Here is a 15,590-nt window from a genome sequence, read left to right on the forward strand (position 1 = left end):
ATAACCACCAGGGTGGCTGTCACTTCTTACTGGAGAAATCTGAAGCTCCTGTGTGTGCCACAGCCCAGAAGGTGGCACCATACACATATAAGGGATAATTGACTTTTAAATGCCAATGAGCCCTATGCAGGTAGCAATCTGTGAGAAAAAAATCTTCTAATTGGATGGCTTTAAGAGCAGAGCCCACTTTTTCTGTGTCCGGCAGGCCTTCCGCTTTGAGAAGGTCAGGGCATTCACAGTCTGCATATTTTTCTCTATTGCCCAGTGCAGTGGGGAGAACTCAGAGTATGGGAGTCTGCCTGCTTCATTTGAAATCCTGACTTTGCCATTTACAAGTTGTGTGGCCCTGAGTGTAGTACTTAACCTTGGTTTTGCTCAATATAATTTAGGATTAATAAGAACTCTGTCATCAGGCTCTGAGGACTAAATGAAATAAAGTTCGCTGAGTGTGTTACATACTGTCAGGTCTGCACACCTCCCCTCTGCATTAGAAAAGGGCACTGTTCTTGGCTGACACAGCCCCTCAGACTGGCATGTGAATGGAGAGTGGGCTGGAATGCCAACCCTATCAGCCCAGGGACCAGGCACTCAGGTGGAAGTCCTGCCTCTAGCCTCTCCCTACCTTACCTGGGGACTGGTGAGCCTGGAGTTTGTTGTGACTGAGATTACCAGGCATGGCAAGCATTACTTCCCAGGGGGACAGATTCTGGTGCAATGTTACTCCTTCGGAAGAATATGAAAGATAACAATGAAGTTTAAGACCTACAGCCTTAAAGTGTACGATAAGTATGCTACAGAGCCAGACTGACAGAAAGAAATGCATAAATCAATATATCAAATTGATCTTTGTTCAATCATAAATTGAATAAAGATTTCTTAGAAATTCGAAGTGGAAGCTTAGCCCCCAAAATGGGAAATTTTACCTGCTTGGAAAATTGAATTTGTTATGACCCTTTGGGATAGTGAAATTCCTGGATAACTTAAAGGAGTGTCTAAAATGTGGGTCCCTGTAAATGATGACTGTGAGCAATAGAGCTCTAGCAGTGGGGACATGTTGCCATGGAAACCTCAAAGCTGGAAGCTCCTCAGGGCCTCAGAAATGCTGTCAATTAGATCCATACTCTTGGGGAGTTTAATGAAAACAGACACTTGTCATTTTTTTAGCTGCCATCTAACATTATATACATTTAAAATATTTCCATGGAAAGAAAAGCCTGCGGTTAAGTTTAGCTGTTTATTTTAAGAGAATTCCCTTGTGTGGCTTTGACAGGGCAGATTTTTTTCCCCCTCTTTCTCCACATTAAAGGAGAAAAGTGAGGCTCTCCAGTGGTTAGCAGAAACACAATTAGGAGAGTCACTGATGGTGGTTCATTCAGGCAGTTCAAGAGGCGCTTCAGTCTTCCGGCCCTTATTTACATCACAGTGGGGGTCGGTGGTCCTACTGGCCCCTTCATGTTGTTGCCTCTCAAACTAGATCCCAGAGAGTTCTTTGGAATTGTGCAGCTACACTGACTGGCTGTTAGGCACTTTTCTTTTATTGGGGCAGCTTAGGAAAGAAACCTTCATTAGACATCACTCTCTTCAAATGTCACATGCTGACGAGTAAGGAATCATGATGTTTTTTTCCTTAGACTGACTTGCCATCTGAGGCCAGCTGCTGGGATCTGACTCTTCCCAAGAACACAAATCAATAGTCAACGCAGAAACCACACTCCAAAGAGAAACTGGTTCCAAGAGTGGCTATTACTATTTGCTTTCAATTGAATATATGTATGTAGATAGGTATGCATTTATGTATTTGTTTATTTTTACCTAAATATGTCCTTTTTGAGTTGTATTTTGCAGAAGAGACATATATATCTTGTATCATGGATATGACTGACCATGAGATGGGAACACTTTTTCAAACTAGACTGGGAACAGAGGCCCTGGTGGTCATGAACAATGTCAGGCACATACAAAGAGCCGAAAACCCATTCCAATCAAGTCTGTCTTTGCCCAACCCATTAGGCAGTCAAATGACAACTGAAAATCCAGTTCCCCACATTGAGAATCAAAGACTGGTGTCTCCTTGACTTCTGAGCTCAGGGCATCCTACTCTTTTTACTTTCCTTTTAAATGTCAAATCATAAGTAGGTCAGCAGAAACCAGAGTGTTGTTACTTCTCCAGTTAAGTTTGGCTCATAAGAATGTAGCAAACTTTACTACATTTGGTTTTCAGCAATATTTGAAAATTGCATTTTATGGTTTGAATCTGATTGCATCTGCTAATTATCACATCTCTACTTGTGGCAAAGAAACTAACAATATTAATATGGAAAGACACAGACATTGCTCGGCCTCACTGATTGAATTGGGGGGGCAGTAATTATAGATTCCCAAAGTATGTATATTTTGTGGCCCTGGATAAAGATTATTCTAAGAAACCCCTTCTGGGTACAGTTACAGTAATTGTGGTAATTAGCACAGTAAAAACAAGAAACATCCAGTCCTAGTCAGATATCTGTCCCCACACAGCTCTTTCCTCTGTTATCACACACTGCAAATGGTGGTTGGCAGAATGATTATACACATCATATGTATTAAAGTGGGAAGTTTTGAACGATGGTCAGAATGTAAGACTTAACATGGGGCCGAGCCACTAATTAACTGTCTGATCTTGGGAAAGTCATTTGTACTGCCTGGCTTTCAGTTTTACCACCTATAATATAAGACAGCTGAACTAATTGATCACATGTCTTCTTTTTGATTTTCCAGGTGCAAAGCCTCCCATTTTGCCTTCAGGACCATAGCAAATACCTGCTTTCTGGATGGACAAGGGAGACCCTTGTTAGCAAGAATTGTGCTACAGTCTCCCAGCCTAACCACAAGGACACACGAGGACAAGAACATTTGCTCTGCTTCTACTCATCATTGGCAAGAGTTTGAACACCTCTTTCTCAAACCAGCAGCAAGAGTTGCCCAGGCAGTACACTCACTAACATGCTCCCCTAAATATTCTTGAGTGAAAAGAAGAGATATGTTGCCATGAATGGGTCTTTCAGTTGGTATTTGTAGGACTGCAAAGTTGCAAAGCTGGCAACATGGTTATAGCTTACACTGTTAAATTTTGTGATTTACTACTTGATATGGTAGCACAAAATTAGAACTACAAAAAGAATAAGGCTTGGTCACCTTACCTATAAGATCTATTCATGACAATAATTTTATAGAGAAAATTGCTCCTCTTTAGGCAATGCCTCATCTGACTTGATGCTCTCTGCTGCAGAAGGTGAAATTACAATAATTACAAACTTGATCTTGGCTGTGACCTCTGAATTGACCCTTTGAAGGAACCTGGATTATGTCTGAATCTGTTATCTCTGCAAGGAGACCAGCTGTCTTCAGAATTGCTTTTGGGACCCCATCATGTCATCATGAAATTGCAGTTAGTAATCTTGCCAACAATTTCCAGATTTGGTGCAGATAAGCTTAAACACATTTGACTCCTTGGTTTCCAATGTTATTTAGAGAATTGGATGACTTAAAGCATTTATTTTTTTCAACTCAATTCTTATCATAATCCATCAACATCACAGTGTTTTTATTCTCTATTTCATTTTTATATGATCCTATTAGTGGAGAGAAACACAAGTGACATTTTTCTTTACTATGGCCTTGTCTTCCTTTTTGCCTTTGCTAGAACTCAGGGATCATATACATTTTACTAAATTAGAATTCAACCATATCCTCTGACCAACAATTTCCTAACACTGATCTTCTTCATTGAGTTTTGTTAGGGATGAAACGAAGGGAATTCTTTCTGTTGCATGCAAATGATATTTACAAACTGTCCCTAAATCACAGACCAGAAATGCTTCTCTTAGATGACTGAGGCTGATATTTTTGAAATGTGCTGCACTCCAGGTACCGTTGTGCTGTCTCCAGAAAAATGAAAGTAAGTTTTTGGATTGAGAGTGAGTCAACCTTCCAAGCTGTTAAGGAGCATGGCTTTGATGTGGCTCCATCATGGCTATGTGGTGACTCAGCAGAAGTGTCATTCAGGATGTGTGAAGGACATCAATCTCAGAGACATGGCTGCCTCCCTTTAGGTTTCCAGATGAAACTGATACTCTTTGTTGTCAAGGAGCCAGTGGTGCTGAATGACCTTACACCAAAGTGGGATGCTGGCCTGCTTTGGGGGCATTTCTGCTTCTCCTCAATTGCTTGCCTCTATATAAGAAAGTTCACTGAGCACGGGCCAGTATAGAAGTGCAGAATTTACTTTATCCATGCGGGATCATAGATAAATTCCGGATTCCTCCTGTACAATTTATTTTTCCATTTGTTATAGCGGTAGAGAGAAAAATGATAATCGAAGTACCAGTCATTCATTCCAATTTGACGAAACACTCATTAAGACTCTGGGATTGGTGGAAGGATTAAGAGATAAGACAACCCCTGTGCATTTGGTACCATAACTTGAGGGAATTTGATATGAGACATGTCGGGACTTAGTGGCATGTGGGGAAAGGGAGGGAGTCCCAGTGGGGAAAGGGAGAGAGTCAAGGCTGAAATTACAGACGTGAACTTTTTGTGGGATATCTCTGTCTAAACAGGTGCCCAGCATTGGATTCTATTGCATGGAAGGTGTTCCAATACCTTGTACTTAGTATTCAAACGAATGTAACTCTAGGCCAGGCTGATATTTGATGTTCTACAAATGGGAATATCTTGAACTACATGATTTGTTCTTGCAGACATGGCCCCTGCTACTGGTTAGGTCTAGTGAGTCAGGGCTCTGTTTCCTGAAACAAGGACCGATATGGGTTATATATACTGTTAGTATCCTGTTCAAAGAAGTAGGGGTTGGGGCATGGTTTCATTGCAGTGATCACTCTATCCTCTTTCATATATTTACTTCACTTGGTTTCTGGGACACCAAATACCTTGAGGTTTTTTTTTTTTTTTTTTTTTTCTTACCTCAATAGTTACTCTCCCCATTCTCCCTTACTGGTTCCTTATTCTCTCCTGACCTTTTAATGCTGGAATGCCCCTGAGCTCAGTACTTGATTCTGTCCTCCCTGTTGACACTCACCCCTCTATTCAGTCCCTTGGCATTAAAGGGCATCTATATCCTCACAACACTCGAATGTCCATTTCTAGCTGAGGCCTCTGTCCCGAACTGCAGACTCACTGAGCCTGCAGCCTACTCAGCATCCCACAGTGGCATCTCAAACTCAACAGGCTCACATGGAACTCCTTTTCACCTGCTCCTTCTGCAACCTTTCACGTCACAGTTGATGGCAAATCTGATTTTCCAGTTGCTCAGGGAAAGAAGCCATGAAGCCGTGTTGATTCCTCTTTTTCTCTCACACAGCACATCCAGTCTGTCGGGAAATGCTGTTGGCTCTACATTTGGAATATATTCAAAGATGGACGCTTTTCACCACCTCTTCTGATATCACCCTTGGTGAGTTATCAACATCTCTGGCATGGATTATGCCAATAACTTCCTAATTGCCTCTTGCTCTGTCCCTCCTACAGAATTTCAATCCTACAGCCAAAATTATTCATATAATACTGAAACTGTCCCTATAAACTTTATAAAATTAGTCAGGGAAGAAGAGAGTGGGAGAGATGAAACTAAACTCAACTTGCAGCACACTCAGCATTAATCACTAGGTCAACCTGTGCCCTGACCTGCTTCCTCATGGTTGCTTGGTGCCTCCTGTCCTGGAATCACATAGATCCTAGATTATAGTTCCTTCTTAACTGTTCTATGGGTAACAATTTGAATGTTATAAAACATTATCTTTGAGCTATTCCTCCAGGTCCTGCATACTGATGAAACTACTGACTCAGCTGGTCTCCAGGACCTCACGAGGAGCTGACTCACCTAAGAATGCAGTTTCCATGTCCTGATAATTTCAACCCCCTTGCTGTGACGAATTAATAACCCCAATTTCCCAGCCTGTCACCTTCCACGATCCCCTTAAAACCCAGCCCAGAACTTCTTGGGGAGATGGATTTGAGGGTCTCCTCCCGTCTCCTTGCTCAGTACCCTGCAATCATTAAACCCTCTCTCTCCTGTAAATCCTGCTGTCTCAGCGTAATTGATCTGTTACTGCATAGCAGGCATACAAACCTGTTGATCCTACAATAATACCTAAACCAGTCATGCCGCCCTTTAAAAACCTTGCAATGACACTATTTCATTCTCATTTAAAACCAGTGTCCTTATGAAGGACTAGATGATCCAGTCTTAGTGACCTCTCAGACCTGAAGCCTTCAGGCTCAGTGGTTCCACTCCACGTCCCTGGCCCCTGAAGCCCTCAGACAGGCTCCTAATTGTCTTTGCATTGGTCGTATCCTCTGCTTTCCCTCTGTTATGTGCACATTTACCTCCCTTACCTCCTTCTTGTCTTTACTCAGAGGTCACCTTCTTAATGTGCCCTGCTCAGATCACCCTATTTTAAATTGCAACCTGCATCCACCCTCCCCACCACCCTTCTTTGGCAGACATCCTTCATTGCTGGTACCTTGTTTGATTTTTATTGTTTTTTTTTTTTTTTTTTAAACCATAGAAATTGTCACTTTCTAACTTACTATTTCTTCACTTATTTACTGTGCTTATTGTTTGTCTCCTTTCGATCCCCCTCTCCCCTTCTCACAGTAGAATGCAAAGTCCACGTGGGTAGGGATTTTTATTAGTTTCATTCACTGTTGTGTCATAAGTGCATTGAGAAGGATTTAGAAAATGGTGGGCCCTCAGCATATTTGTTGAATCCAGAACGTCTGTGCCTTCATAATAAGTGCATTCATAATATGTGCCTTCATGAAAAGTGTATTATTTTCAAATACTGGAAAATTCAGAGTTCCAGTTTAGAAGGAATTGGTCAATGGATTCCTAACCCACTTGTTTTTGCTCAGCCCTGGAATATATTCTGTCATATTCTACTGCAGAAAATTTCCATGTAATTTACAAAAATGACATCGCTCATTCTCTTCCCCTACCTTAGGAAAAAAGGCATTCAAATATTTGAGGGATAATCAGACCCTTAGTGAATGACTTATACCACATTTTGGTTATCTTAGGAATTCCTGGAAATTTCATTCTCCACGTTTAACTAACATAAGCTATTTCAGCCGTGATATGCTAGGTTCAGACAATTTGAGATAACTATCACTGAGATGTGCCAGTTGAGTGAGCCACCTGAAGTCCTAGCACTCCTCTTCTCTGGCATTATCAGGGCCATGGAAAAGCCACTTTGTCACATCCTTCATTTCAAAGACTTGTGTGGCATCTTTTTCCCTGGAAAAGAGAATCTTGTATCTGCCCATTCCTTCATGTGGAACACCAACAGGGCATGCACCCCAGTGTTTGCAAGCATCAGATTCATAATTTCTTTAAAATGAATCAAGATCAGGAAACAACATCAACCCCAACTCTTCTCTTCTCTAAGAATAAAACAAAGTGAGACTGTACTGGTATTTAAGAGCAAATTCTCACATGACTTTGCACACTTCGGGGGTGCTCCATTGGGAATTTCAAACACTAAGCAATATTTTTGTAATATACTTAGGTTTTAATACTGTCAGGAATGCCCTTAATTGTTTTTGACTTTCTGGCAACAGGAAGATTATTGATTCTGATGGCCATTCTCTAAACTAGAATCTGCTCTAGCTCTTTGTATCTTTTTGGAGTAAAGGAAGACAGAAAAATACTTGGCGATGGTTTTGCAATACAAATGAAAGGAGAGATAAATAGAACAGGCCCTTCCTGAACTCACGCTCTGCTTTTCCTCTGAAGACGTTTTTGTGATTCCTAACAATTCTCTCAAGACTGAAAGATAAAGATTGCATTGTAGATGTAACTGTATTAATTAGTAAAATTGACAAGAAAATACTTATCTCTTTATATTGAATGACAGGAAAACACAACTTAGGGAATTTGTCACTTATGATTGAACAGAATCACATTTTAGTTTTACATATTTGTCTCAACCTGATTAGTTCATGGGCAGGTTTTTGTGTAGCTTCCTGGATCATGAATATTCTGAATTCTTAGCTTTCCTTATCAGCAAAGAAAAGTAATTTATAACATAGGGCTTGAACAAACAAAGTACTTCAGACTCTTTACAATTTTCCTATTACAGACACTGTTTCTCTCCTTAGAAGGAAAATTCAATATATTTAAAAATACTTTTCTTGATCAAAGAGAGGTGATTTTATTATAATATTTTCTAATTTTCTTGAGGAACAGAAGATTTGTACTTTCAAATTTCACAATGCTATGCCAAAGATATTTTTTCTATCTATATTTTTTTCATAAAAAGAATCATTTAATAAAACAACTATCTCTTCTGAAAGAACACAAATATTTATCAAGCATTTTTCCATTATAAGTATTACACACACATACCTAGAACCCATTCATCTTTTGAAAGTTGTCAGTTTCATCCAATAGTGTGAGGCATTTCCTCTTTCATGCACACATGATAGTGATTGATATTGTGTGATTTTATTTGTTACAGAAAATTTACCCAAAGCCTGTTCTGATTTTCTGTGAGCATATGAGTCATTAATCCCGTGTTAATTTCAAGAGTCTTATCAATAAATTGTATTGTTTGTATCTTTTGTCTTTATATAATATACAGTCTTGAAAAATGTCTCTTTACTTGTGATCTCCTAAGAGTTTTACTTGACTAATTTTGGGACATTAAGCATTATTATTATTTTTTCAAATAAGACATTGTACCTTCCTCGAAAACGAACCTAAAACATTAATGACTTTGTGCCGCTATTAGACGAAGTTTCCTCATAGCCATAAGATGGTATTTCTGGATCCCTGGGGAGCTGGAGAACGGAAAGTGCTAGGGACTGCTGCTGCTAACTCTACTTTCTACCCTTGATAAAGAGGTTGTGCCTTTGCAATTGCAATTCTTGCTTAACAGGGTTCACGAAGCAGGAAATCATGAAATTTATAATTTTTTTTTCAAGATCCCACAGTGACAGGCTGTGCCTGTTTCTGACCTGGGGCCACTACTATGCTTCTGTTAAGATTTATATCCTTTGGCATGGAAGTTAGGGATTTATATAGGTATATGAGTTTATGTATGTGTGTTCTCTGTCCACAAATTCAAAATCTGTTTCCAGAGGCAGAATAACACACTAAGCTCTAGGAATTAATAGTGCTTGGTTCAATAAATCCAAATTTCAGATGTTTGTCTTTGTATTTTCTAGTCATATTTTACTTATTAGCCACTTTGACTAAATCACTGTAGGTGCAGATTGCCTTTTCCCAGCAGATAGTTATATTGTGACTTAAATTCCCTCTATTATTTACATTTACAATATCATCATGAGTGGTATTTCATTTTCAAACTTTTTAACAGCTTTATTGAAGTATACTTGATTTATAATAAACTACACATATAAAAAGTATACAAATTGGTAAGTGCATGTAAGTATATATCTATGAAACCATCCAGAAACCATTTTGCAATCAGGATAATGAACATATCCATCAAACCTAAAGATTGCCTTCTGCCTGTTTGTCGTTTCATCCTCTGCCTTTCCAACTCCCTATCCCCAGGCAAGTACTGAACTACTACTTCCTGCTACTGTGAATTACTCTGCATTTTCTGGAATTTCATATAAATGGAATGATATAGTATGCACTGTTTTTTATCTGGGTTCTTTCACTAACCATAATTATTTTGAGATACATCTGTGTCATTGTGTAGTATATTAGTAGTTTTTTCACCCATTTTTATTGTTGAGTAGAATTCCATCATATGGACATACAGCAATTCTTTTTTTTTATTATTATACTTTAAGTTCTAGGGTATATGTGGATAACGTGCAGGTTTGCTACATATGTATACTTGTGCCATGTTGGCATCCTGCACCCATCAACTCGTCATTTACATCAGGTATAACTCCCAATGCAATCCCTCCCCCCTACCCCCTTCCCATGATAGGCCCCGGTGTATGATGTTCCCCTTCCCGAGTCCAAGTGATCTCATTGTTCAGTTCCCACTTATGAGTGAGAACATGTGGTGTTTGGTTTTCTGTTCTTGTGATAGCTTGCTGAGAATGATGGTTTCCAGCTGCATCCATGTCCCTACAAAGGACACAAACTCATCCTTTTTTATGGCTGCATAGCATTCCATGGTGTATATGTGCCACATTTTCTTAATCCAGTCTGTCACTGATGGACATTTGGGTTGATTCCAAGTCTTTGCTATTGTGAATAGTGCCACAATAAACATATGTGTGCATGTGCCTTTATAGCAGCATGATTTATAATCGTTTGGGTATATACCCAGTAATGGGATGGCTGGGTCATATGGTACTTCTAGTTCTAGATCCTTGAGGAATCGCCATACTGTTTTCCATAATGGTTGAACTAGTTTACAACCCCACCAACAGTGTAAAAGCGTTCCTATTTCTCCACATCCTCTCCAGCACCTGTTGTTTCCTGACTTTTTAATGATTGCCATTCTAACTGGTGTGAGATGGTATCTCATTGTGGTTTTGATTTGCATTTCTCTGATGGCCAGTGATGATGAGCATTTTTTCATGTGTCTGATGGCTGTATGAATGTCTTCTTTTGAGAACTGTCTGTTCATATCCTTTGCCCACTTTTTGATGGGGTTGTTTGTTTTTTTCTTGTAAATTTGTTTGAGTTCTTTGTAGGTTCTGGATATTAGCCCTTTGTCAGATGAGTAGATTGCAAAAATTTTCTCCCGTTCTATAGGTTGCCGGTTCACTCTGATGGTAGTTTCTTTTGCTGTACAGAAGCTCTTTAGTTTAATTAGATCCCATTTGTCAATTTTGGCTTTTGTTGCCATTGCTTTTGGTGTTTTAGACATGAAGTCCTTGCCCATGCCTATGTCCTGAATGGTATTATCTAGGTTTTCTTCTAGGGTTTTTATGGTTTTAGGTCTAACATTTAAGTCTTTAATCCATCTTGAATTAATTTTCGTATAAGGAGTAAGGAAAGGATCCAGTTTCAGCTTTCTACTTATGGCTAGCCAATTTTCCCAGCACCATTTATTAAATAGGGAATCCTTTCCCCATTTCTTGTTTCTCTCAGGTTTGTCAAAGATCAGATGGCTGTAGATGTGTGGTATTATTTCTGAGGACTCTGTTCTGTTCCATTGGTCTATATCTCTGTTTTGGTACCAGTACCATGCTGTTATGGTTACTGTAACCTTGTAGTATAGTTTGAAGTCAGGTAGCGTGATGCCTCCAGCTTTGTTCTTTTGACATAGGATTGTCTTGGCAATGCAGGCTCTTTTTTGGTTCCATATGAACTTTAAAGCAGTTTTTTCCAATTCTGTGAAGAAACTTATTGGTAGCTTGATGGGGATGGCATTGAATCTATAAATTACCTTGGGCAGTATGGCCATTTTCATGATATTGATTCTTCCTATCCATGAGCATGGTATGTTCTTCCATTTGTTTGTGTCCTCTTTTATTTCACCGAGCAGTGGTTTGTAGTTCTCCTTGAAGAGGTCCTTTACATCCCTAGTAAGTTGGATTCCTAGGTATTTCATTCTCTTTGAAGCAATTGTGAATGGAAGTTCATTCATGATTTGGCTCTCTGTTTGTCTGTTACTGGTGTATACGAATGCTTGTGATTTTTGCACATTAATTTTGTATCCTGAGACTTTGCTGAAGTTGCTTATCAGCTTAAGGAGATTTTGGGCTGAGACAATGGGGTTTTCTAAATATACAATCATGTCATCTGCAAACAGGGACAATTTGACTTCTTCTTTTCCTAACCGAATACCCTTGATTTCTTTCTCTTGCCTGATTGCCCTAGCCAGAACTTCCAACACTATGTTGAATAGGAGTGGTGAGAGAGGGCATCCCTGTCTTGTGCCAGTTTTCAAAGGGAATTTTTCCAGTTTTTGCCCATTCAGTATGATATTGGCTGTGGGTTTGTCATAAATAGCTCTTATTATTTTGAGATACGTTCCATCAATACCGAATTTATTGAGCGTTTTTAGCATGAAGGACTGTTGAATTTTGTCAAAGGCCTTTTCTGCATCTATTGAGATAATCACGTGGTTTTTGTCTTTGGTTCTGTTTATATGCTGGATTACATTTATTGATTTGCATATGTTGAACCAGCCTTGCATCCCAGGGATGAAGCCATCTTGATCATGGTGGATAAGTTTTTGATGTGCTGCTGGATCCGGTTTGCCAGCATTTTATTGAGGATTTTTGCATCAATGTTCATCAGGGATATTGGTCTAAAATTCCCTTTTTTTGTTGTGTCTCTGCCAGGCTTGGTATCAGGATGACATTGGCCTCATAAAATGAGTTAGGGAGGATTCCCTCTTTTTCTATTGATTGGAATAATTTCAGAAGGAATGGTACCAGCTCTTCTTTGTACCTCTGGTAGAATTCAGCTGTGAATCCATCTGGTCCTGGACTTTTTTTGGTTGGTAGGCTATTAATTATTGCCTCAATTTCAGAGCCTACTATTGGTCTATTCAGGAATTCAGCTTCTTCCTGGTTTAGTCTTGGGAGAGTGTAAGTGTCCAGGAAATTATCCATTTCTTCTAGATTTTCTAGTTTATTTGCGTAGAGGTGTTTATAGTATTCTCTGATGGTAGTTTGTATTTCTGTGGGGTCGGTGGTGATATCCCCTTTATTGTTTTTTATTGCGTCTATTTGATTCTTCTCTCTTTTCTTCTTTATTAGTCTTGGTAGCAGTCTATCAATTTTGTTGATCTTTTCCCAACACCTGGATTCATTGATTTTTTGGAGGGTTTTTTTTGTGTCTCTATCTCCTTCAGTTCTGCTCTGATCTTAGTTATTTCTTGCCTTCTGCTAGCTTTTGAATGTGTTTGTTCTTGCTTCTCTAGTTCTTTTAATTGTGATGTTAGAGTGTCAATTTTAGATCTTTCCAGCTTCCTCTTGTGGGCATTTAGTGCTATAAATTTCCCTCTACACACTGCTTTAAATGTGTCCCAGAGATTCTGGTATGTTGTATCTTTGTTCTCATTGGTTTCAAAGAACATCTTTATTTCTGCCTTCATTTTGTTATGTACCCAGTAGTCATTCAGGAGCAGGTTATTCAGTTTCCATGTAGTTGAGCAGTTTTGAGTGAGTTTCTTAGTCCTGAGTTCTAGTTTGATTGCACTGTGGTCTGAGAGACAGTTTGTTATAATTTCTGTTCTTGTACATTTGCTGAGGAGTGCTTTACTTCCAATTATGTGGTCAATTTTGGCATAAGTGTGAGCAGCAATTCTTTTATGCTGTGGATGGATATTTGTGTTGTTTCCAGTTGTTGACTACCACAAACAAAGCTACTATTTACAGTAATATACAAGTCTTTCTATGTACATATGCTTTAATTTCTCTTGGGAAATTATTATACCTCGAAACAGAATGGTAGATATATGTTTAATTTTTTAATGAAACTGCCAAACCATTTTACAAAGTGTTTCACATTTTACATTCAGAAGTGAATGAGAGTTCCAATTGCTCCACATCCTTGATAACAATTGTTATGGTCAGGTTTTTAATCTTAGACTTTCTAATAGGTGTGTAGTGAAATCTTGTTTGTATGTGTTATATTTTAAAGATTTAAAGAAATCTTTCCTTTTCACTGCATTAAAGTTTGTATATTTTGGTTACATGTTCTTTTTCAGGTGTCTACCTGCAGAATTTGTCAATTCAATATTATGCAGGAGGTTCTTTATGTGATTGCAATTTTTTTTCTCCCAGTCTGTGTAATTTGTCCTTTTATTATGTTAACAGTATTCTCTGAAGATCAGAAATTCTTAATTTTGATGAAATCAAATTTAATGTGTTTTTCTATTTTGGATTGTGTGTTTTTGTTGAATCTAAGAAATCATATATATATATATATAAAAATAGGCTCACTATTATATTTTGTTAGTCTACTTGTCTAACTCTTTTCTACAGTTTTTTGGGGGGTTGCTATTCTATGTCCTTTGCATTTTCATATACATTTTAGCAACAGGTTTTCAATTTATACTTGTAAATGGTTACTGAGATTTTGGTTTGGAACACAGCAAATGTATAGATTTGTTTAACACTAATTGAAATCTTAAAAATATTGATGAAGCAGGTGAATCACTTGAGCTCAGGAGTTTGAGATCACCTTGGGCATTGTGGCAAAATCCTGTCTCTATGAAAACATTCAAAAATGTAGCTGAGTCTGGTGGTGCCCACCTATAGTCCCAGCTACTCAGGAGGCTGAGGTGGATGAATTGCTTGAGCCAGGAGGTTGAGACAGCAGTGAGCAGTTACTGTGCCACTGCACTTCAGGCTGTGTGACAGAGTGAGACCCTGTTTCAAAAATAAATAAATAAATAAAAGATACGGAATATTCCATTCCAAGGCAGTTTTTTTTATCTCTACTATTTAAATTTTTACATTTTTCCAATCAAATTTTGTAGTTTTCAGTGCACAGAGTTTACATGTATTTTGCCAGATTTATCCGTAAGAATGTTATATTTTTGATGTAATTGTAAGTGATGCCATATTTTGTTTCAATTTCCAAATGTTTGTTGCTGGTATATAGAAATATCATTGATTTTTGCAATGTAATTTTTTAATCTGCAATATTTTGTATCTCCTTTATTAGTTCCAGAAGCTTTTGTGTAGACTCCACAGAATTTTCTACATAAATCATAATGTCGCTTGCAAATAAGACATTTTTACTTATTTTATAATCAAGACACATTTAATTTCTTTTTCTTGACCTATTGCACTAGCTAGAGCCTCCTGAATAATGTCAAATAGATGAGATTTGCAGAGAGACATAATTTTAATTTTTCCTTTCTAATTTGGGTGCCTTTTATTTCCTTTTCCTGTCTTATTGTACTGGCTGGAAATTTCAGCACTATTTTGAAAAACAGTGGTCAGAGTGAACATCTTTACCTTGCTTTTAATTTTAGATAAGTTTTCAGTCTTTCAGCATTAAGTATGACATTACCTGTAGGTTTTTAATACACTTCATTGTCCTATTGAAAATATTTCTATCCTACTAGGCACAGGGTTTTTATCAGGGATGAATGCTGATTCTTGTCAAATGCCCTTTCTGCATCTGTTGAGATAATTTTTATAAGTCTGTTATTATAGTGAATTACATTAATTGATATTAAATATGAATAGACCTTGGATTCCTCTGATAAGCCTCACTTGGTCATAACACATTTTCCTGTTTGTGCATTATTGTATTTGCTTTACTTGAATTTTTGTTGTTTTATATATAAATTTATTGAAGATATTGGTGTTCAACTTTTGTTTTTCTTATAATGTCTCTATCTGGTATCTGGTATCAGAGTATTACTGACCTCATAGAATGTGCTAGGAAGTACTCTCTTTCCTTCAATTTTCTGGAAGGGTTTGTGCAAAATTTTCATGATTTCATCCTTGAAGATTTGATAAAATTCATGAAATCATTAGTGCTTGGGTTTTTCTTTTTTTTTTTTTTTTTTTTTTTTTTTTTTTTGGTGTGTGTGTGAATGTTTAAAAAAATTCCTACAAATTGATTTTTTTTTTAAATAGGAATTTTAAAATGATCTATTTCTTCTTGAGTGAGTTTTGGCAGCTAG

General features: G+C 37.9%; 1 long non-coding RNA gene across 1 annotated transcript; it reads left to right on the forward strand.

Moving 5' to 3' along the window:
- The first annotated feature begins 1,603 nt into the window (after positions 1 to 1,603).
- On the forward strand, positions 1,604 to 5,498 carry LOC139356079 (uncharacterized). Its single transcript, XR_011607461.1, has 3 exons — positions 1,604 to 1,782; positions 2,758 to 3,427; positions 5,360 to 5,498. It is a non-coding gene; the product is annotated as an uncharacterized lncRNA (long non-coding RNA).
- Positions 5,499 to 15,590: the final 10,092 nt, after the last annotated feature.

The sequence above is a fragment of the Macaca nemestrina genome, chromosome 9 (genome assembly GCF_043159975.1).
Source record: "Macaca nemestrina isolate mMacNem1 chromosome 9, mMacNem.hap1, whole genome shotgun sequence".
NCBI classification, from domain to species: Eukaryota; Metazoa; Chordata; class Mammalia; order Primates; family Cercopithecidae; genus Macaca; species Macaca nemestrina.